Below are 23,249 nucleotides of genomic sequence, written 5' to 3' on the forward strand. Positions count from 1 at the left end.
GAGACACAGACCTGGGTAGCCTCTGCTGGGTCTGCCCCTCCTGGTCAACCTACTGAAGTCTTCATGGCTAGGGTGCACCACCAGGCACTGGGACCTGGTTTGGACTAGCCTACTGGGTATTAGTCCACGGCATCACGCAGGCCAAGTGCTCCCCACCAATCCCGCTTGAGAGGGAAATATGCGACTAAAGTCATTGCAGCGTCCTGTTCTGGCTAGTCTGCCTGGTCCCAGAATGTCCTCTGTTGGAGCCTCCTATTCTATGAAAGGGTCCCCATTCCTCTCACTCACCACAGGTCGATGCAGGGCTCCCTGCCAGTCCCGCTCTCAACTCTTTTTGCCAATTCCCACTCTCAGAGCTTTTAAGTGTCTCTCTTCCTGCTGTGCTGATTCAGACACAGCAGCAGCAGCAGGAAATTCAAACCGCAGTTTCCAGAGGCATGGGTTCCAGCTTCCATGCTGAGATTTTATCTGTTCCGGTTATAGCACTGGGATTGCATTTACAGTTGGTTTCTCTCAGCTCAGTTCACTCCTGGGTCGTCAGGGTATATCCCCCTTGCTTAGGACTCCTCACACCACACCATTGCTGGATTCTATGCTGGCTGTCTCAGAGAGCCTCCATAGCTGCTGTTATCTCTTTGCCATGTTCTCCTGGAAGTCACCACTGATATTTGAAGTAACTATTGATATATGTGTATTAATATATAGTATATTCATTTGTTTTCTACTTCTGATTGTTTTTGATTTCTATTTTTTTCCACTCCTTCCTGCCTCCTGTAGTTTTGACTGAGTGTGTTATCTTATGTTATTTCTCTCTCTCAGTGTGTCAATTATACCTATTTTTTAAACTTATATTAATACTTACCCTAGAGTTCAAATATAAACTCAAAATTAATCCATATTGACTTTCAAGTAAAAATATATCATTTCACAGAAACTTCAAATTACTTATAATAAAATATTCTTAATTTCTCCTTTACATTTTTATACCATTGCTGCCTTTCATAACCCCCATTTACAACCCATAATGATCAGCTATACTACTGTTATTATTCAACTAAGAGATAAATTTATAAATAAAATATATCTTACTTTACCTTGATTGGTCTTTTCTAATTAGTTTCCCTTTCTTTTGGTAGATTGAAATTCTAATCTGCATCATTTTCCTTTTTTTCTATAGAAAAATTTTTACAGTTCTTGAAAAGTACATGTATTTTTGTTTGGAAAAGGCTTTATTTTCCTTCATTGCAGTTTTTTGTTGTTTGAGTGCTTTTAAAAATATTTTTGTTTTGTTTTGTTTTTTACTACTAACTACTATACCCAAATAGCACAAGCTAGACAAGCACTCTGGCCTCCAATGCTGAGCTATATCTACAGCCTAAATTTCCCTTTCACATTTTAAGATCACTTTGTAGAGTACAAAATTCTAGATGGTTTTTCTTTTTCTTTTTTCTCTCTCATTTTTTTAGCAATTTATTTTCCACTCTTTCTTTGCTTTCATAATTTCTGAAAAGGAATTTGATGCAATTTTAAACTTTCTTTGCCCTAGATAAGACGTTCATGACCTTTGACCTTCTTCAGTACTTCTTTATGTGATTTCCTACCATGTCAATATTTGTATGCCTATATGCACTCTTTTTGGAGGCAGGAGAAGTTGTTTTTATTCTTCTCATGTTCTCAGAGCTTCCTGGATCTTTGATTTGCTGCTTGATACTAATTTCAGAAAATTCTCCATCATTATTTCTTCAAATATTTCTTGTGTTCCTTTTTCCTGTTTTTTTTTCTTTTGATATTCAGATTAAGTGTATGCTATTAGCCACAATTTTTGAGATATTTTGCTCAGTTTATCCTCTGTCTTTTTCCTCATTGCGTTCAATTAGGAAAGATTTTAGCCAAAATATGCCTTAAAATTCACTGATTTTTTTTTCTCTATGGACCATATCTAGTCTACTAAGAAACTCATTAATGGCATTATTTATTTCTGATACTACTTTCAAAATTTTTGCATTTGTAATTGTTTCATAGTATTTTCCTCTTTCTGCCTTATTCAATCCAGCTGTTCTTGTACAATGCCTTCCTTTTATATTAAACACTTCAGGATATTAACCATAATTATTTTAAATTTTGGTTTGATAATTCTAACATATTTGCCATGGTGAGTCTAATTCTGGTATTTTTCCTGTCTCTACAACCTGTGTTTTTACCATGTAGTATTCCTAGCAACGTTTTCCCAAAACTGGGAAAAATATGCTGCAGTATACAGGCCTTTAGTGATGTGTTGGTGTCATATAGGGGAACAGATACTTCTGTGATTCTGTGATTATTTAGCCTTTCACTAATCCCACATTCCTGGAGCATAATTTTCAAAAGTGCTTCTCATTTCTTGTCTCAATTCTATGAGACACAAGAGTCCTCTGGAGCTGAAGTCAAGTAGTTTTATTCCTCTACATGAAAGGTTAGAGGGGAGTGGACAGTAACGTCTCCCTTTGTCCATATAGAGGGCTGGATCATATTAAAGTTGATTGTACCCCTTCTCCTCTGTCCATCGGGTGTTATTAAAATCCCAGTATTTTAATAAATCATTCTTTCTATTCTTATTAAAGCTTTTCTGGGTATGTTTCAGAAGTATTACTTTTCTCTCCAAATGCAAGAAACCTGAGAGTATTTTTCTTTGGTTTTTAGTGTGAAATTTACTACATAAATTGAAGCAGGGCTGTCCATAACCATAACCTGTCCATATAATACATAATCATATATTTCATTTCAATTATGAAATAATTTTCCTGAATCTTCTCAGTTTTATTGTAAAATATGTAGAAAATATGTCTTCTAAGTGGGGACAATGCATTACTTATATCTGGACTCTAATTCACATAATATGTAATAATTTCTCCCAAAATTAAATATGAGTGTGATAATGATTGTTTTTCTAAACTATAAGAATCGCTTTTGAAAATTCAAAAACAATTTTCAATATAATTTCTTCACTCTTGTTAGAGAAATCAAGAAATCATGTGGATCCTCTTTTCAATGTTTTGTGCATGTATTTGTGGAGGTTGTAGATCTCCAGTTGAAGAATTCTCTGAATAAAACAACTATCTAATCAGCAATTAGGTAGTGGTTGACATATGAACCTGTATTAATGCATTTTACATTGCTTTAACTTAATACTTAAAGCTGGGTACTTTGCAAAGAAAAGAGAGCTACTTGGCTCACAATTCTGGTGGCTGGAGGATCCAAACAAAGCATGGCACATATGTCCTGGTTATGTCACAGAATAGCTATGGAAATGTGAACAAAAGAGAAACATCACGTGGTCATACAGGAAGGCAGACAGACACAGGGCCCAGGCTTGTTCTTTTCTAACAACCCAGAGTCATGGGAACTAAATCATTGCATAAAAACAGAATTAACCTGTTCTTTGGGCAATGTTACCAATAACCTAACCGTTACCTTCCATTTAGTCCCACCTCTTAAAGCCTCCATACCTCTTAATATTGCCACATTTGGGACCAAGTGCTCAGTATCCTTGAGGAACAGACCATGTCTAGATCATAGCAAGCACTGATTTCATTAAGGAAGGAATCAGAATCCTATAAAGTATACTAATATTTTAGGATTAAAATTAATCTTAAAATTGTCAATTAGATCTGCTAATAAGTCTCTCTTCTTTATGTCTTTCAATTTTCCCCTCCTTTTTTCCTCCTTTTCTTTCTTCCTTTATTGTTTATAACTAATACGAACTTCTCTATGAACTTTTATTATTCAGTTTAAGAAATGAAAAAATAAAACTACTAATTTCTAGTTCTAATTCTAAATTTAATGCGATTCAGAATCTTAAACATGAGTCAAGTAGATAGCTCAGTGGCATTAGGGCCTGCCTGGCAAGTGTGCAGAGTCAAGAATTTGAATTCCAGAACAAATTACAAAAAAAAAAAAAAAAAAAAAAAAACCAGGCCAATGCCTATACTTATTTTTCTAGAGTTCCCCCTACACCTATTATTCCTCTTCGTTGAATAAACTGTGCAAGGATAGCACTGCCTCCATTTGGGGAGGAATGTCACTCAGTACGACTCTTGCTTCTGGTCTGAATGGTGACTGCACTGGTGAAAGTGATGGCTGTGACTCCAGGGATCCCTGCAGAAGCCTCAAGAAAGCCTATGATGCCCTTCTCACCTCCGTCAGGGCCAAATGGCCTCCAGCCTTTGCCAACCCTCTCAGTATTGACTCCAGCAATGAGGCAGAACTCCCACAAGTTTGGTTTGGTTTGGTTTGGTTTGATTTGGTCTGGTCTGGTCTGGTCTGGTCTGATCTGATCTGGTTTGATTTGGTTTGGTCTGGTCTGGTCTGGTTTGGTTTGGTTTAGTGTGTGAACTTTGCTTGTCCCTCAGCCCAGTGTTTTCTATCATAGGGATTCAGATAAGCTACTGAATATTTTTTCAGCTTTTCTCTCCTGATTGTACAACTCGTCTATGCCACCAAATTTTTGGCAGAGGCTTGGAAAAGCCACAATCATGCTCCCCTTTGCCCCTCTGCCTACATATCCTACACATTGCTCGGCTAATTCTACTTTACTATACTTGGGCTCAGGTTGGACAAATGGCAAGACACCAGCTTTCAGGCTGTCCTTTCCCGGGGTACCAAACACCAAAACACGGGAGCAGAAATAGCACTGTCCCTGGGTTACATTGGTACATTCAGCACATCACCCTTTTCTGGGGCTTTATACTAGAAATACTTTATTGGCACAAATGTTTGTCTCTCTACTCTGTCTCATAATTTCCCTAACTCCAAATTCTCGAGTGATAAAAATATCAATCTGGGACAAATGGAGAAGAATAGCACACAAAATGTTTTTAAGGCTAGACTTTTTTCAAGTTCCACTAACTTTCTATCAGAGCAAACAAAAGTCCACTATGCTTCATGAAAGTATCCATCAGTTATGGGTTATGAGCATGTATCATATATGTGGTAGTCTTAGTGGTAATTTCCCTTTTCTTTCCCAAAAGTTGATGATGAACCACAAAATAACTATTCTTTTTACAAGTTTAAATAAGGAAGCAATTTAGAATACAGTTTTCTAATTCTATCAGTATGAAATGAATTAAAACCAAGCCCTATTCAGTACATGAGTTTTCCCATGTAACTTTAACCCCAGATTGCTACATCACAATGCAGATTGTTTGGAAAATACTCTAAGAACACCACTTTTTCCCTTGGGTAATTATGCATGTTGTCTGCTATGTTGGCCCAATCCAGCTTGAATACTCACTTTATAAGGGTAATATAATGTAACCAATGTGACCATAGGAGAAAAATTGGGTTTGCAATGATTCATGGTATTATGAGTATTTATTATTAGTTTTCCAGCCCAGACCACAAACTCTGATTATTATATTTTATTTATATAATGGAAGGACCATGCCTAAAATTGTCTAATTGTTCATTTGTAACCTAAATGATTTAGCTATTTGAGAACCCTCCCACTCACACATTTTAAATTAAATGAATAGAAGCCATTCATTTTATTGAGATGAATTCTTGGGAGGAAGAAAGATCACATGTTAGGGAACCATAAGCCAAAATTAGGCTTCCCCCAGAAAATTAGGCATTCACAAGCGTATCTGTGAGGAGGAGGAGAAAGAGGAAGAAATATTAAAAGAACACAGGAAATTCTTTCTGTATAATGAAAGGGATTGGTGGGCTTAGAAAAATTGTTGTAAAAATGAAGATTTCAAGATCAGCCCATGAATACATTTTGTAAAAAAAGATTTAAAACTTTAACAATTAAGAAATCAAATTATTATTATTATAAACATAGCTTCAAATATATACCTCAAACTGATATAATCGGAAGGAAATGTGATTGAATCTGTTAGTATCTAATCCAAATAAAAATTTTAAAAGCAAAATTTTTTTATTCACAGAAATCTGAATGTAAGATCAAATATTTAGCTGATTACTTCAGTTCAGGTCACCTCTTTAATTTAAAAAGCTGGAGTAAATTTTGTGATGTAAACTGCCAAATTTTTCTCCATATCAAGTGAATTACACCTGTGTGGATATTAAGAAAATATTAATAATCTATAGTGCTACTATTATGGAATTTTCCATGGTTTTCCATTTTTAATAGAATAACCTCTAGAAGACATAATATTGGCTCATAGGCATTTACAAAGGTAAGCATTTCACTACCAAAATTTGTAATTAATCTTTTAAAAAATATTATGAAGTAAATACTGTTATTCTTATATTTTCTTGAGACGCACTGGAATTTAACTAATTTAGGTAGATTCCCCAGGAATATATAAGCTTAGTGATAAATCACCATTTGTTGAGAGTATAGAGACCTGATTCTAGAAGATTTATTTTCTTACATTTTATTTCCTCCATAAAGAAAGAGTTCAAACCAATGAAGAGTTTATCATGGATTAAAAGTTTACATTTGTACATGATGTCAGCGTCATGACAATTTGGACTTCATCTCCTGTCCACTGATTTTTCAAGCGAACATTCAAAGAGATGGAAAAGCTGTGAATTCTTTACCATGTTGTCTCAATGCCTGATGTCAGAATTCCAATTGCTGTTGATTTAAACTAGTTTGGTTCTAGAATTTGGAACTAAAATATACATTATTTTATTATAATGATATAACTTAAATTTACTTTTATGCAAAAACTGAATACACAGAAATTAAAAACAATTAAGGAAAAAATCCAATGTTTCATACATTTTTTCTGATTTCTTTAGACCTGAGAGTCTTTTAGATCTTCTCTTTTTGTATGTACTTCAATTCTTGTACTACCTGTAGGATTTTCTTCCCCTATTTCATCCACATTTATTTCACTCATGAACAGAGACTATCATCAATTTGATGAAAGCTAAGAAAACACAGAGCAGTAAGTGACAAAAATTCCAGAAATATGTCTTGAAACCAAGTCATGAATACAGTTTCACTTCAGTATATCCCTTGCTCTTTGAATTTGGCCTAAAATGCTGGCATATATCTTTGATCTATTTTATGCTTCTAGATCAGTAATTCTCAGTTCATTGAGAAGAGAAGCTAAGATGCCTCCACATAAAAATGAATCCCCAGGAGTGTCAGTTTGTTAACAATACATGAACCATGTACACCTTTCAATTTATAGATAATTTGTCTTCCATTTAGGTTTATGGTTTCATTTGTATTTATTTTGATAAGCTATATTTCTTTCAAGAATTGCCTCTTTCATCAACTTTTCTGTTGAAATTGTTCACTGGTAAATATGTCCATCTTTATCTACTTTATTCACTAACACATTTATAGTTATTTTACAAGGCCTGTCATAATCCTAACATCTGTGCATCTGTGGGTCTATTTCTGCTAACAATTTTCTTTCTTGAACAGAAGCCGTACTGTCTTTATTTATGAGTACCTCACCGTTTCTGGTCTGTTTTTAATGCTAAGCTTTGTTTGTAAAGGAAATGAAGACTAAAATAAATAATATTGACATTAGGGAATGGCAAGCCTCTTCTTTTGATCAGGTAGTTGGTGAAATAAGTGGTCTGAAACAATCCCACTAGTCACTGGGCTGGCCGAGCCTATCTTGCAGCTTTGTTTATAACTCGTCAGTAGTGGTCTGTAGTGTGGTAAGTAGGGAATGCATATCTACATATCTGCAAATCTCCAGGGCTGTCCTTTCTGGTCCTTCCTTTGCCTTTCCAGATTATTCATTGTCTTTCCATGCCACATGAAGCCTCCGTTTCATAACTGTTCCAGTGTTTAGAGGCTTGGTGAGTTCCATTTTCACTTCTATCTTGGCAAATTTTGTGTGGCCCCACAGACCTCTCCCCTGCTTTCTGTCCTGTCTCTAGCTTCCTGAAGGCATCTGTCAAGACTCAGTGTCTGGAGTGAATTTCTTCCTGCTGTGCTCTGCCCTCAACTTTTAGTGGTCCACTACCTTTGAACTGAGGATGGATCCTCGTATCTCAAGGGGACTCTAGAACAAACAGCCACTTGACACGCAACCAAGGCCAATCTGGAAATCCTGGCAACTCGTAGCATAGCTCGAGAGCATTTATGTATTAGTGAACCATGTAAACAGACACGTGATTGTTAAGTTTTTCAGTAATTACACTTACTTCTGTACATGGATCTTGTTGGTAGATTTATCCTCTATCCAGCCTTCTCCCAAAGATGGAGGCAGCTCTATAGTACTTCCCTCTTTGACCTGCCTTGTCAATATCTGACATTTGTTTATTTGTTTCTTTATACGTTCTATTTTCTGATGCAATTACATAAAATTATAGCATAACATAGTTGCTTTTAATGTTGAGTTGGAATACAAAGTACATTCTAATAAAGACAGGAATTTTATTGTATAATTTTAATATGGATTTTACCTAAAACTAATCATTGTATCTATCATCTTCAATATTACAATTCTAGTGATCTCTGACAATTAATTTACTGCTGTTTTCTATAATTCTATATTTTTATTTACCTCCTCTTGAGGGACTTGCTATTGAAATGCAACCATACTCTAGGTCTTAAAAATAACCCTTCATTGTCACAGTGTCAATTTATAGCTAATAGAGTTTAAAATCAAAGCTGGTAGTTATTTCTCCAGCTTGTCAATGATATTTTCCTCTATCTGGTAGACTCTGAAATAGCTACTGGGAAGTCAGCTATCACTGTCACTGTTTACAAAGCTGGTAGTTTTTCTTTTTTCCCTGATTACTTTAAGCTCTTTCTTTTTGGTGCTCTGCATTTTCTAGTACCTTTGAATTCTTCCTTTATGTCTTTCCATTTACAAATATTTCAAAGAATTAATCTCATGGCTTTATTATTTGAAAATTTTAGGTCCAGTGCAACAATTTGTGCAATTTGGGCCTTGTGTTCGTGATTTTCTCAGGGCTTATCACTAGGAACCTGATTTGGAACTTCACAATGATGCTGCATTTGCCTTAAGAATCTACTTGATTTTTTTCAGCATGAGCCATAGTCACTTGAAGGTAAGATTTCTCATCTCAGTTGTTCATAGATTTTCCTTTCGTGGTATTTTTAATCTTTTAATTAGCCTGTTTCCATATAAAGTTCTCAAAGTTAATGTACCACATCTAGTATTCTCAAGGCTATCATCCTAGGGCAGCTGAAGTATTCTTTCAGTTTTATTTATTTATTTATTTATTTACTTATTTTTTTTTGGATGGTGGCTGAGATTATACTGTCTGAGTGGAGAATGTGGCTCAGTATTTAGAGCATTTTCCTAGCATGCATGAGACCTTGGGGTTCTAACTTCAGATCAGAAAAGATAAAAAAAAAAAGAAAGAGAGAGAAAGAGAGAGAGGAAGGAAGGAAGGAAGGAGGAAGAAAGGAAGGAAGGAAGGAAGGAAGGAAGGAAGGAAGGAAGAAAGAAAGAAAGAAAGAAAGAAAGAAAGAAAGAAAGAAAGAAAGAAAAGGAAGGAAAGAAAGAAAGAAAGAAAAGGAAGGAAAGAAGGAAGAGAAAAAGAAAAAAGAAGGAAAGAAGAAATTATGACATCTAATGCATTATCTGAAAGATAGGAAGTTTAGAGAATTTCGGTTCTGACATACTTGTCTTATTGCATGTTTGCTATGTCAAACTGTTTTATTAAGTTTTTGAAACTTAATTTAAACATTTGGGAACTATTTGAATCCACTATTTAAATGGACATATTTTTCATACATCAGAAAGAAAAAGAAACTAGATCAGAGACATTAAGTTTGACAGCAATTATATTTGTTACAGATTTAGTTAAAATTGATTTTGAGCCAAACAAATCTAGGTATTTAATTAATCACTGAATACCTTTTGTTGTGTTAATTCCATACAGTTGAAACTTTACTTGCATGACTTTTCTTTCTTCAGTGCTGAGATTGAACCCAGGGCCTTCACACTATGTTACATCTCTAATCCTCTTTTTTAAGTTTACTGACAGGGACTCACTGAATTGCTAAATTGTCCAGGCTGAACTTCAACCAGGGATCTTTTTGTCTCAGTCTCCCATGGTGCTACATTGCAGGTGTACACACTGAACTCAGGAACTGTGTGACTTACATTGAAAGACATAAAATGTTTAAAACTTTTGAATTGGTATTATTAATATGTTTTACTTTTTAAATTTAACTTGTAAGCCTTATATATATACAGGAGTATAGTGTGATAGTTCAGTACATCAGGATAATTATCATTTCCATATCCTTACAAGGTATTGATGCCTAAAATCTTTGAATTCTTCTGTTATAGCACTTCATAAAATATATACTGGTTATTCTCAACTATAGTGATCCACGCCTTTTTCAGACAACTAGAATTTACTCCTTTTCTCTGTTTTGATTCTCATTATCCAACATCCTCCTACCTACCTAGTCCATCCTCTAGTTATTAGTACTCTATATTCAGATCAGTATATTTGGCTTATGCATGTGAGAGAAAAGATATGAAATTTATTTCTCTGTGCCTGTCTTATTTGAAAGAATACAATATCCTTCAGTTCCATTATTTTGCTGCAAATAAAAGTATTTCATTCTTTTATAGGAGAACAATATTCTTTTATGTGTATATGCCATATTTTATTTGTTGATGACACTGTTGGTTTCTATGAGGAGACAGGTCCCAAAAATGAGTTGCAGCAGATGAACAGAAAACAAGAGAGATACAAAGTGACGGGATTAGAGAACTATTGTCTCTAGGACTGAAGTCCCGATTATAATTTTTTCTGACTTTTTAGAGAGTCTTTTCCAAAAAGCAAAAGCAGGATGTGGAAAGGGTAAAATGCAGTGGGAACTTATTTGCTTAACTGTCCCAGTCACTGTGTTTGGCTATACCTGGCTTCCTGTTTCCCATTCCTTCTGATACTTCTTAGCAAACCATCTTGTGCCTGCCCAATAGCGTCCCACTGAGACTCAAGGTCCTGTATTCATTTCCTTTAACACAGTGCATTTGTGAGGCTTCCTCCAGAACAATCACATGGCCTCATAGAGCCAAAGTCCCTTGGCTAGCCTCAGGTTAAACAAGTTTAAGTTAATCTATGACTCACAGACTCTAGGTTGATTCTATAGCTTAGCTATTATGAAGAGTGTTACAATACATATGGAAGAGCAGTCATCTGTTTGATGGGCCAGTTTCACATTCTTTGGACACATATTCAAAATTTATAGATGGATCATATGATAAGACTACTTTATTTAACGTGTTCATATAACTTTGAGAAGCCTCTAGACTATTCTCCAAAAATGCCTGCACTAATTTAATTCCACCGGCAATGGTAGGGCTCCTTTTCTTCTGCATCCTCACCAGCATTTGTTATTTTCTGTTTTTCTGATAATCACCATTCTGACTCACAGGAGAGGAAATGTCCTAATGGTTTTGCTGGTGGTGTTGGGCACTTTTCTATGTGTTTGATAGAAAATAATTCAAAGGTAGTAACATAGAACTTACTATATAAAGAATAATAAAGCTTAATGGTTAATAGAGAGGAAACTTATCTTCTGGGGTGAAGCTAGGCAACTACAGGTCAACTGTACAGCTAAGAACCCTGAGGAAATTGATAGCTGTGACCCTAGCTATGTAAGAGTGTAGCTATGACATAATGTCAGCAGAGCACAGCAGAGGTGGAAAGCTCCCACAGAACTCTCTTCTTTTTCTTGATCACTGCTCATCTTCTCCATCACTGCTCTGCTTCTGTAACCCTGATTCATGCTGATTTTCAATAAAAAATTGCCCTGTAGAAAAGAAGCATTATAAATGTGGAAACAAAGCTTTGTTCAGGGCTCTCAAGACGTTAGTTCCTTGCAGAAATGCCAAGAGAATAAAGTGCTTTTTGTTCCGTGCTTTGTTGGTTCTGTGAGGAAACCTGGGCATTTTTCTTGCTTTAGTTTAACTACTGAAGATCTGGAACTGGGAGAAGGCAAGAAGAAAATTTTGAAAAACTAAACAAAGGGAAATGAAAAGGAGACAAAAGGAGACAAAATATCTTATTAAGGAGTAGAAAGAGAGTTATAGAATTAATAATGATAATAAATAATAATGAAAAACAGGATAAAAGAAAAAAGAAAGGTAAAGATAATATAAGGATAAAACATAGGAAAAAGTTTTAAAAAGAAGGGGAAAATGGATGAAAGAAAATCACTCAAATCCTGAAAAATTAGTGAAGAACTTAAAGGAAAGAGAGAGAGAAGGAGAGAGAGACAAAGAGAGAGAGAGAGAGAGAGGAAGCTCAAAAGTAGAAAAACTCTTTGTATTTTTGAGGGAGTGGTTTCCTTCCAAGATCTGCACTTTTGGAGTCTAGGAACTCATAATTTTCTCCACCTAACCTTATGACCTGTGAATTCGTGAAGTTGCATTCCAGGGCTTCAGACTGCGGTAGTCTCACCCAAGACCATGGAACAGGCAATAGACTCAGCTCTGTTCTGGATGCATGCAGAAGAGCAAGGATTTAAGTACTTAATGCCAGCACTTTCAAACTCAGGCATTTCTGAGATTCCCCTGAATCTAGCCCTCTTTTACAACATGGGTGTCAGAGCCCATGTCCTTCCTGGCCTGAGCTTAAATTTCTCAGGGGATCGCTTTTTAGCCTTCTTTCCATCCTCAGCTGTCTGCCAGGCTGTCTCCCACGCAGACACTGTGGGAGGGTATCTCTGGGAACCCTGAGGTGAAGCTGTTTTTCAGGTAGTCTGAGTTTCAAACTTAAAGAGTCAACCCTTTCCCTGGAATGGTGCCTGATTATGCACTCTAGTGATGTGGAGGTGTGTCAGGAAGAATCTCTCTCCAGCTGTTACCTGCTGTGTGGAAGGAGTCCACTCAGAGCAACACCTCATTCTACTTTTGCATTTTCCAACAACTAAGAGCTCCGCCACCATTTCTCCTTGGATCTCTCAGCCCTGGGCATTTACCTTATTTTAGAGGAACCAGGTTCTCCTTTCCTAGAGCCACCAGCTAGGGAGAGTCTAAATTGTTTCGGCATTTTTCCGTGCATTGTGAACCTTCTGCCCAACTTCTCTGTAGCTTCTAATTTCCCTGTAAGTTCCTTTTTAATTTCTGGCAATCTACATTTCTTTTTTCACTAAGTTGTTATTTTCAAATGTCTGGGTTCCAGATTTTAGAGAGGCTAAATTTTGCCAATCAATCACTACATTTTCCATCATTCCATATTTTGAAGTTTCTTACTTATTTTATATTGTGTATATTAATTCTCTGTCAGGTAGGTAGTTAGCAAATACTTGTTCCCATTTGGTAGGTTATCTCTTCACTGTGCAGTTTCCTATTCATTGTTTATTTGCTGTGCAGAAGCTTCTAAATTTGATATAATCTTATTTACTAATGCTTTTTCATTTTTATTAGTACGTGTTTACGGTATTAATGATCACATAAATTGTGGTGAGTTAGTACATGTACATAACACATTTTAATTATTTCTACATTTTCCCTTATTGCCTCTTCTCTCCTTACATCTCTTAGTCCTATTTTTTCAGAGAAAAATAACTGACTCAAAAAATTTGTCTTCTTACTGGGTGGTGGCACACTCCTGTAATCTCAGCACTCAGGAGGCTGAGGCAGAAGGATTGTTGCAAGTTTGAGACCAGCCTGGGCTACAAAGTGAATCCTTAGCCAGCCTGAACCATATAGTGAGACCCTATCTCAAAAAGACAAAAAAAAAATTATCTGCTGTGTTTCATTTTGGAAAAATGATTCGAAGGACTATTTGCAGAACCAGTGTGGCCGTGCATGCTTGCCATCCCCACAGTACAGAAGCAGAGGCAGGAGGACGCTGCGTGTTCAAGGCCTTTCTGCATGGCACAGTGAATTCAAGGCCAGCCTGCACTACAAAGCAAGACTCTGTCTCAAAAAAAAAAAAAAAAAAAGACAAAAACAAACAAAGGCTATTTGCTCCAAAAATATTAGTAACACTGTACCAATTTTACAGATCTTGTGATGAGCTTGTTTCCAGTATATTAAGACCTGTGGTTTAGCTTGGACATGGTGAGAAGAGTTTAGGCATGAAATTGATAGCTTCATGTTCATATAAATAAGCATTTCTCATACATTAACTCCAGATAGTTCTGAATTCTCTGTAGAGATTCAGCCTCCCAGCTTTCTAAGACCTTCCACAACCTGAGTGACAATCTACATGAATTGGTTCAAGCATATATGTTTAACAAAACGAAAGCCTTGTCAATGATTTTGATGAACCACTGTGCTACCTTAATTAGCTTTTAATACACATTTATGCATGCCTACACATGTGAACAACATGAGTATGAAGAGATTTTCTATCTCCAAATCCCATCCTTTTGTATTTGTATGGGCCACAAAATTCATTATGGTAATGAATTTTTAGAATGTTTTTATCCAAACCCATCTCTCTTGTGTCTTGGTCAGCATTATGAAAGAGTTTTTGTTTAAATATACATTATTTAACAAAGCTAGCTTTAGGTATCTGTTTAAATCCATTCAGCCCAATGAAACTGCCTAGAAGTATGATTGAAACAGTTAAAACCAATTATTTTACAAATTTTAATTAATTAGATGGGGTAAAGTCCAAGAGGAGCTAATTTCAACTGCAAAAATAAGCCTTGTACTTTAGCATTATCAAACATTTTCTCATTGTATTAATTGAAATGACCTCAGATAAACAAAGCAAATGACTCTTGAGTTACAGTTAAAATAAATCCTTTAACAAGAGGAAATAGTAAGTTGGCTCCAGTAAATTGAGTTTATGTTCATAATGAACTAATAAAATGCATTGCTGAATTATACTGAAACCTTTATTTCATTAAAATACCAAACAATTCAAAATAAAATTTTGCAATGAGATTTCCCTGTATATGTCTTTATATTATTCTAGAAGAATAATTAAAATCATTTGCATTTAACAAAACAATTAAGTGCTTTTATTACATTATTAATATGGGGAAGTGTTCAAAACAGAAAGATAAGCATGAGAAGTGTGTTTGGAGCAAACAAATAGATGAATTACTTTCAGCAACCTACTGAGTGGTACAAGGCTCTTGGGCTCTTGGGCTGTGACTGGCACAAAGGATTATCAGAAATGCTGTCCCTTAAGGTCTCATTAGGTTTTCTATGCTGGGAGACAGAACTCTGTGCACATAATTATTCATTGTGTATTAATCTGCTCTGATTTGAATATTGCTTTTTGTTGGATTTAATTATGTCTGAAAAACAAGAAGTGTTATTTTATCTGCATGGTCTTATCAAGTGATCATCAGCCAAGGAATATCAACATTTTAAAACAATTGAAAAGCAAGGTGTAAAATTAGACTTTACAGGAAAATCTGATCTTTTGATTTCACAGTGTTGTTAGTCTATTCCCTCTCTCTTCCCCTTTATTTCCCTAAGACCCCCTTGAGTGAGGAATCCTATGTTTTGATCATTTGTTGAGAGTTGGAAATTGCAGTGAGTGGCAAATTCTATGATCCTCTATTAATGGAGAGAGAGAAAAAAAAATCTGTCTATAAAAGCTGTCTAATACACTGAAACCTTTTTCGTTATTAACTATTGAATGAACCATATTTTTTAAAAAGATGTTTTCTAGACTCCCAAGCCACACAATGGCACACTGATATTTCCATGGAATTTTTAAAATGTTACCAAGCACTTTTTTCTATTCCTTGGGGTTCTTCAGCTTGGCCTCTTGGCATCAACTTTTTAAAATAATATAAGCTCAAAAGCAATTAAAAACTACAAAATTATACAAGAGTAACCCTTCACAAGAAACCAAATAGTTTTTATTCTTTAGATAACAGAGAAATAGTTATCCAAGGTTTATGCTGTGTTCTATTTCTATCAGACAAGATAGTTACTGTTAATTTCAAGATTTGTATCCAGACACACAACATAAACCTTTAGCTTTCTAATCTTATTTTATGCACCCCACTCAAAAAAAAAAAAAAAACAAAAAAAAAAACACTGTGAATACCAGACTATATCAACAGGTAAAATATTCAATTAAACAAAAGCCACAAATCTAAAGCAAGTTCACTTTGAATTGTTGTTTGGTCAGCTAGAATACAACTTGGAAGGTCCACTTAAATAAATGTGAAATGCATAACTTCCAAACGGGTCACACACATGGTCTCTGTCAGCTTTTTTCTCCTTTTTTGTTGTTGTTGTTATTATTATTCCCTAATCCTTCTAACACCAGGAAAAGTCCTGACTTTATTTTTTTAAAAGAACGAAAGAAAAACTTTTAAATTATTTTATGCATAGGAAATGTCATATTTTGCTTTTATGTGGAGAATATCATCTATCTGGTTATCTATGTTGAGATTTTCAGTAGCGTGAACAGTTGCATAAAAAATGAATGCTATGCTTATTTGTAGACCATGTTGCTACAGGTGAACTAGAAACATTTGGCAGTTTTCAAAACCAGTTTTCCTATTATTTGTGTTATAGCAAACACTGTCTAAATTTGACAGGGTCCACAGAGCTCAACGGTCAACCCCAAAGACTCAATCTGTTCTCTGATTGCAGCCTCAGTGGCTCTCCATATTCTCCCTACCGTCCAGGTCAGCTCTGCCTCGATCACTGGATGGCCATCCACCTGGACACCTTTTCATCTTCAGAAAAATCAGCATCTACTGAGAAATTGTGATGGACCTCTTAGCAGTTTCACAGGAGAGGCAGATTTAGTGACTATAGATTTTATCCCCCTTGGATTATAGTCTAGCAATCAATTTGTACCCACTCAGGTGCGATCAGCCTTGTCTCTGGAGCACAGATTTCCCCACTCTCACTGCTGTTACTTAGGATGTTCCAGTGGGGATTGCAAGCCTGATTTCAAATTGAACTTTTGTATTGCCCAAGACAATTTCTATGGAAAACTATTTTTTTCGTAAAATAATCCCTGTAAAAGATGCATACAGAGAAGACTAACATCCCAAATCCCCTGTTACTCAAAGCAGGAATTCAATATACCATTCAGTCCTCTACTTCATTGCATATGCAATACAGCTTTACATAATCTTTTTTCACACCAATTTTGAGTCGAAGTTGCTAAATTGTTGATGCACAACACATTAATAACATGTTTTCATTTCAGACTGTATTTTTTGCCTGTTTGTCTATAATGTTAATCACTGTCATGAAGGTAAATCCCGCTTCTGTTTCCTGGCTTCTAAAATTGCATTTTGTGACACTATTTCCTCTTCATACCTTTGCCACAGTTGTGTGACACTCAGTAACACTTAGTTGCTGGCCCTTTCTTTAAAAGATCCAGTCTCTATGAACTCAGGAATTGTATCCAATTTTAGCACTTAGCAGAATGTTGTATTTGCAATAAGTGCTCAATAGAATTTAGTTCTGTTCACCAAAAATCTATTAAATTTTTGATGGTGGTGCAGGATTTATTCATTTACTTTTTCAGAATATTCTAAAACGGTATGATAAGCATAGGAAATTTTTCTTTCAGGAGAATAGACATTTAAAAATAACTTTTCGTACCTATGTGGGACATAAGCCAATACGCAGAAACACCTTTGCAATTCTGCTTTTTGGACAGTGACAGTGGCATGGGGTGTGGATCAGGTCACCTCTTAAAATGGTTCCTCCTCTCTGCCTCAAAAGCTCGTGCGTTTAGCACACAATTCACTCCAAACTGATGTATATACTTACATATTAACTTTGTATTTCTAGAAAGAGTCAAGTTAATGGCTCTGAATGTAATAAGGACTTTACTAATTTAAACTAAAACTTTGTTCCAAACCTTCATAAAACCTTACTCACATGAACAAAAACATATTCCTTATCAGTACCTCAGGAATCCTTGAAGCTGTATTTGTAGAATAGCACAAATAATTGCAAAAGAGCTGGGCAGACTTAGTATCACTGAACAGACTGTAGATACCAAAAACAAGCAAGAACAGTTCAACGCTTTAACAATCGAGTCTTTTAAATTCCTTGCCTTCTTTCCTTCCTTCTTTCCTTTCTTCTTTAGTTCTGTGTCCTTTGAGTTTTCATCTTCCCTTCTTTTTCCTCTTTATTTCTTTAGTTCCTTTCTTTTTTCTCCTTCTTCTATCTTCCCATTTTTATATATAAAGACATAAGGGAAGTACATATTTTGCCAAGTGTACAGGGGACGCATAAGTTAGGAATTTCAGATGTTTCTCTGGTCTTCATTTTAACCTCTGTACAGTTGCTTCGTAACACAGAAAATGAGGAATTTTATGAGTTGGAATGTAAATAATCTCCTTGAAATGTAAAGCAGAATTACTTCACATGGATTATTTAAATTTCCAACTGTAGTGCAAAGGCTATTTTGGCTAAATAGTCTAGGCTATATCTAACGATTATTTATTTAATTTTTGAGCCCAATTTTTAGAATGGTGGTTGCTTAGGACTTAACCTCCATAGCACAACCAACAACTTCTTTCTTCCTAGCATCCCAGTGCAAGCCTGACCCCACTCCAAACTGTGACGTATGAAGGTCAGCAGAAATCAAAGCCCTCACAATCGCGACTTAAAAATTTAAAGAACTTTTAAAACATATATTTGACTTTTTGTCTAAAATTGCACTCTAAAAGTATGCTTATCTAAAAATGAAAGCATATAATGATCAATATAAAATAATACTTTGGGTCAATTGCTAAACAAATCCTCCGTCTCAAAATTTATTTTCTATGTTGTTCATGTTAATGGCCATCAACAGGCACCTAAACTTTTGACACTCCCTTCGTCGAAAGTCATTTGCTCAATGGTCACTGGTATATTAAGAGAAAAAAAAAAAAGAGAAATCTGCATCTGAAACTATTTCTTCTACTTTAAAATCTACTCACTTCAATCTGTTTATTGCTATAGGAGTCTGCAGCCTGAGATTTGAAAGAAAGGAACGTGTTTGTCACGATCACAGTAAGTCAGGAACAGTAATTCGTGCCAGTCTTAAAGATCAACAAAACCCGTCAGGCACGTGGAGTAGAAGATCAACCTGAGCCCGGATGGTGGGTCATCTTACTACTTCCCTCTTGATTGCTTTTACCTTGTTTGGCTGTCCTCTACTTGCTCTGCTGTTTCCTTGGCAACCAAAGCACAGCATCTCCTTTTGAAAGGCAAATCGTGTCTACCCTTGTATGGGAAAAGAGTTGGAGGTTATATGTAAATGACTCTGGATATTAAAATTAGAGGGAAGATATCTGAAAGTGTTCAAATATCGTGATTATTCTCTTGGACTGAAAATGAAGAAAGAGATATTAGAGAAACGCAGGAGCACATTCATGAAGGACTAGTAGTGAAAAATAATCAAATGCCTAAAATTTCCAAGTCAAATTACAGTGTGAATAACAAAACTTACCTTCTCAATTGCTATGGTCTGAATGTTTCTGTGGCCTCAAAATTCATATACTACAATCCTAACATTCAATGTTTTATTGGTGTAGGAAGTGGAGGCTTTGAAATGCATTTTAGCAGAGGCCTCTGGGATGGGATTTTTGTCCTTATAAAAGAGATACAAGAGTTGGTGTTCCCCTCTGCTGTGGAAGGGGACAGTAAGAAGACATTTCTGTGAGGAAGCTTCTCAGAAGATGCAGAATCAGCTAACATTTTGATCTTGTGTTTTCCCAAGCTATAAGCAGTACATTTCTGCTGTTTATAAGATACTTCAGCTATACTATTTTATTATAGCCTCCCATTAGACTAAGATACCAACTAAAGGATTCCTTTTATTTTTGTAATTTGTTTTACAGAATTTTAGCAGTATTTTACAGTTAGTCAATTGGTCCATGGAATTCACCAGAGGGTATTATTTAGCAAGTATAGTAACACTTGGACCAGTGTTATGGGTTCCTTGTTTATTTATGGACTATTATCCATCTGTGTCCAAAAGTAATTCAAGGGTCTTAAATTTTAAGGTGCAAAAAAGGACATTACTTTTACTAAGTGAAAAAGTAAGAATCCTTACGGATAGTAGTTGAAACAGATTGCATCAATCTATGGCAAATTCATCATCAATGTTTTATTTTAGTACCAAACTTTATAGCAAGAACAACAAAAGTAGAAAACACAGTGCATCTGTCATTCTCATTGTTCAATAGAAGGCATTGAGAGAGAGAAATAATTTGTTGACCTTAAATGTAAAGCACTCATCACATGGATCATTTCTGAGGGACACCAACTTGAGGGGTGGGCCATTTGCGAAATGCCTTCTAGTGGGCCAGTATTCTTTTAACTGCCTCCAACTCCTTCTTCAAGTCCTTCTCCCTCAAATCCAGGCAAGAGGTCCAAGGAAAGTGACTATGTTCTGAGTCATCCCAAGTGAGTGTTCTAAGAGAAAGAACCGATCAAACTGACTTGGGATTTTTGAGCTAGAAATTTTAGTGTCTCAAGCAACAGAACATAAAAATTAAGGATAACCAATGTTCAATTTTCCACAATGGAAATGAATCTAGTATCATACAAATGGCAAGGGCTTGCTGAGAGATGCTAATCAGAAAGAAAAGAAAATATACAGAGAGATAAAGAGAAAGATAGGCAGACAGAGAAAAAAGACAGAGACAAAGACAGACAGAGAAACAAAGAGAGAAAAAGAGACTGGCACTGAGTTGAGTTCAGATCTTTATTAAGGATCTTGGTTTCTTGCCTGCATTTCTCTGCTCTTCAGCTTTCCACCCTTCAGTGGGTTCTACACACCAGTGAATTCTCCCCTTGCTCTAAAGAACATCTACTTCATTTTCTGTGAAAGGTTCCTGGCTAATACATGTGCATACAGAGGTCACATATCTGTAAATACCAAGTGATGCTTTCATTCCTAGCCTATTACTCATTTCTGCTTTCTAAAAATCCAGTTGTCTTGTACTTCACTTTGGTTATAGGCTTCTTTAAAAATTATACTAACTGGAAAAAGAATTGGGCATGAGAAAATGTAAATAACGAGAACAGCAAGGTCACTGGGAAGGTCACTCACAAGCTAAGTGTCCTAGTTCTGGAGAATGAATAATACTTACTAGAGAGCAGCGAATATATCCTGGGTCCAAAGTCGGGCTCTATTGTTTGGTGACATACTTATTTCTCCATGGAGGATCACTGTAGCATTTGGGTATGGAAATCTTCATGATATGCAGGCCATACTCAGAGGTGAAGCATTTATTGTTCCTGCATTCAATGGCACAGAATTAACATCATCATCACACACCAGGTGCGGTATATTACCCACACTTCGCCTCTGTCCTGTGTTGCCCATGTGTGATGCAGTTGCCTCAGGGTACATAGTTGCATCCACCAGCAACTCTGATCTCCCTCAGGGCAAGCATACATTTAAGGCTTAATGCTGATTACATTATGTTCTGGTCTGAGCAAAATCGTGTTTTATACTGAGTGTCGTACTTCCATATCACTGAGACACAACAGCTGACACTCACGATTTAAAGGAGGAAAGATTTATTTTGGCTCAAAGTTGATAGATGTTCCAGTCCTAGTTGATTGGCTGCAGGGCAGAGCAGCTTGACACGAGTGCAACAGCAGAGGGGAATTGCGCATGATATGGCAGGCAGGAAGAGCATGAAGGAAGGGAAGAAGGAAGGAAATGCATGCTTCTGGCCATGCTTCTCCAAGGACACACCTCCTCTTACTAGGCTTCACCTCGCAGCATCACATTTCGCTATAAAATCATCAGGAGGTCAATCCACCAGTGAGTATAATGCCCCCAGGATCCGATGACCTCCCCAAGCTCCACCTAGGAGGACGTGAGATTTACATTTACACATAAACCATAGCACCAGCTCACTGTGAAATTTGGCAAGGACTTTGTCAGAGCTCTCACCAGTCCTCAGTTCCAGGCCATCTAAATTCTCCCAGACCAATGACACCATAGCAGGGCCAGTTCATTCATCTGATAGGAAATAATATCACTTGGGAAAAATTCATTAGAATTCAGCAAAGAGCTACACTACTTTCAGGCATACTAACTTTATCTCCATAACAGGATATTTGTTGTTATTCATTGCTTATGTTGTTTCTTTTAGCAATTTTAAAGCAAACTAAGAAGTAGAGAGTTGTGAATAATTTTTATCAGCTGAAAAATGAAAGCCTTTCAGTATGACACTTTGGTCCTGTTAAATAAATCCCTTTGTTGATGGCTTATAATCCCAGCTCTTTTTCTGCCTGTGATTTGTGTACCACTGATATGGCATTTTTCCCATGAAATGGAATATTGCTATCAATGAAAGATTTTGGAGGATAGAAAGAGAAGAGATAGAAAGAAGTAGAGGTACAGAGCTAGAGCTAGAGTTAGAGCCAGAGCTAATAGAGACAGAGAGAGAGACAGAGAGATGGAGGAGAGTGGGTATGATATGGAAAGTTTTATTTTTGTTTAGCACAAATACATTTATTAGAAAAGAATAAAGTTATGAACTGTCCTCATATCTTTCCTTAAGAAATTAGAAATAAAAGACTGAATAAAACCAAAATAAATAGAAGAAAATAGTAAAGATCAGAAAACACAATCCTTTATCAAAATGTCAACATCATTTTTCATAAAACTTAACATTTTTATTCTTACATTTTTATACAAACACAAAAATATTATTGCTAATTGGAGTTCTATATGCCTCACTTATTTATATGTCAAATTCTTTATCTCTGCCAGGAAAGTTTTCTGTCATGATGTCTGTGAGCATATTTTTAATATCATTTGTGTTGTCTCTTGCTTGTTCATTGACTCCAGTTAATTTTAAATTATTCTTCTTCATCTCATCTAGCAACTGCTGGATTGATTTCTCCCTTGTTAGTTTTGAGAAATCTTTCTTTTCCTGATCAGAAACTGCAAGCCTGTCTTCAGTATCTGAGATCCCCGACCTCACATTGGCCTAATCTGCTTCGAATACTTTCAGTGAAGGTTTTACTTTCCTGGATATCTGCTCGAATCTGCCTTATCTATTCTATTTGTTCCCTATGTTGTGCTTCAATAACTTGCTTAAACTTGGTTATTTTTTTTGTCTGTGTTTACTCTGATATACTAAGCATAGTGTGTATATTGGTAATCTCTGTAGTTATCTGAGAGATTATCTCTGATTTCAATTTTTCCAGAGTCTTTTTCAATTGCTTTGTTGTTACCACTTCAGAGAGACCTGGCAGGGGCTTTTGGGTTTTCCAGCCTCATTGCCCCCTGGGTTTGCCTTTGGTGAACTGGGTGTCTGAGGTTGTGTTTTGTTTAAGTGTCCTCTCATTTCTTTTCTTTTTTAGTTTAATTCCTGGTGTGATACTTGTTAGTTGCCTATGGTGGTATTTAGGACACCCAGGTGTTGA

Source organism: Cavia porcellus, unplaced genomic scaffold (genome assembly GCF_034190915.1).
Source record: "Cavia porcellus strain 051 isolate PalLab524CR breed Dunkin Hartley unplaced genomic scaffold, mCavPor4.1 scaffold_7, whole genome shotgun sequence".
NCBI classification, from domain to species: domain Eukaryota; kingdom Metazoa; phylum Chordata; class Mammalia; order Rodentia; family Caviidae; genus Cavia; species Cavia porcellus.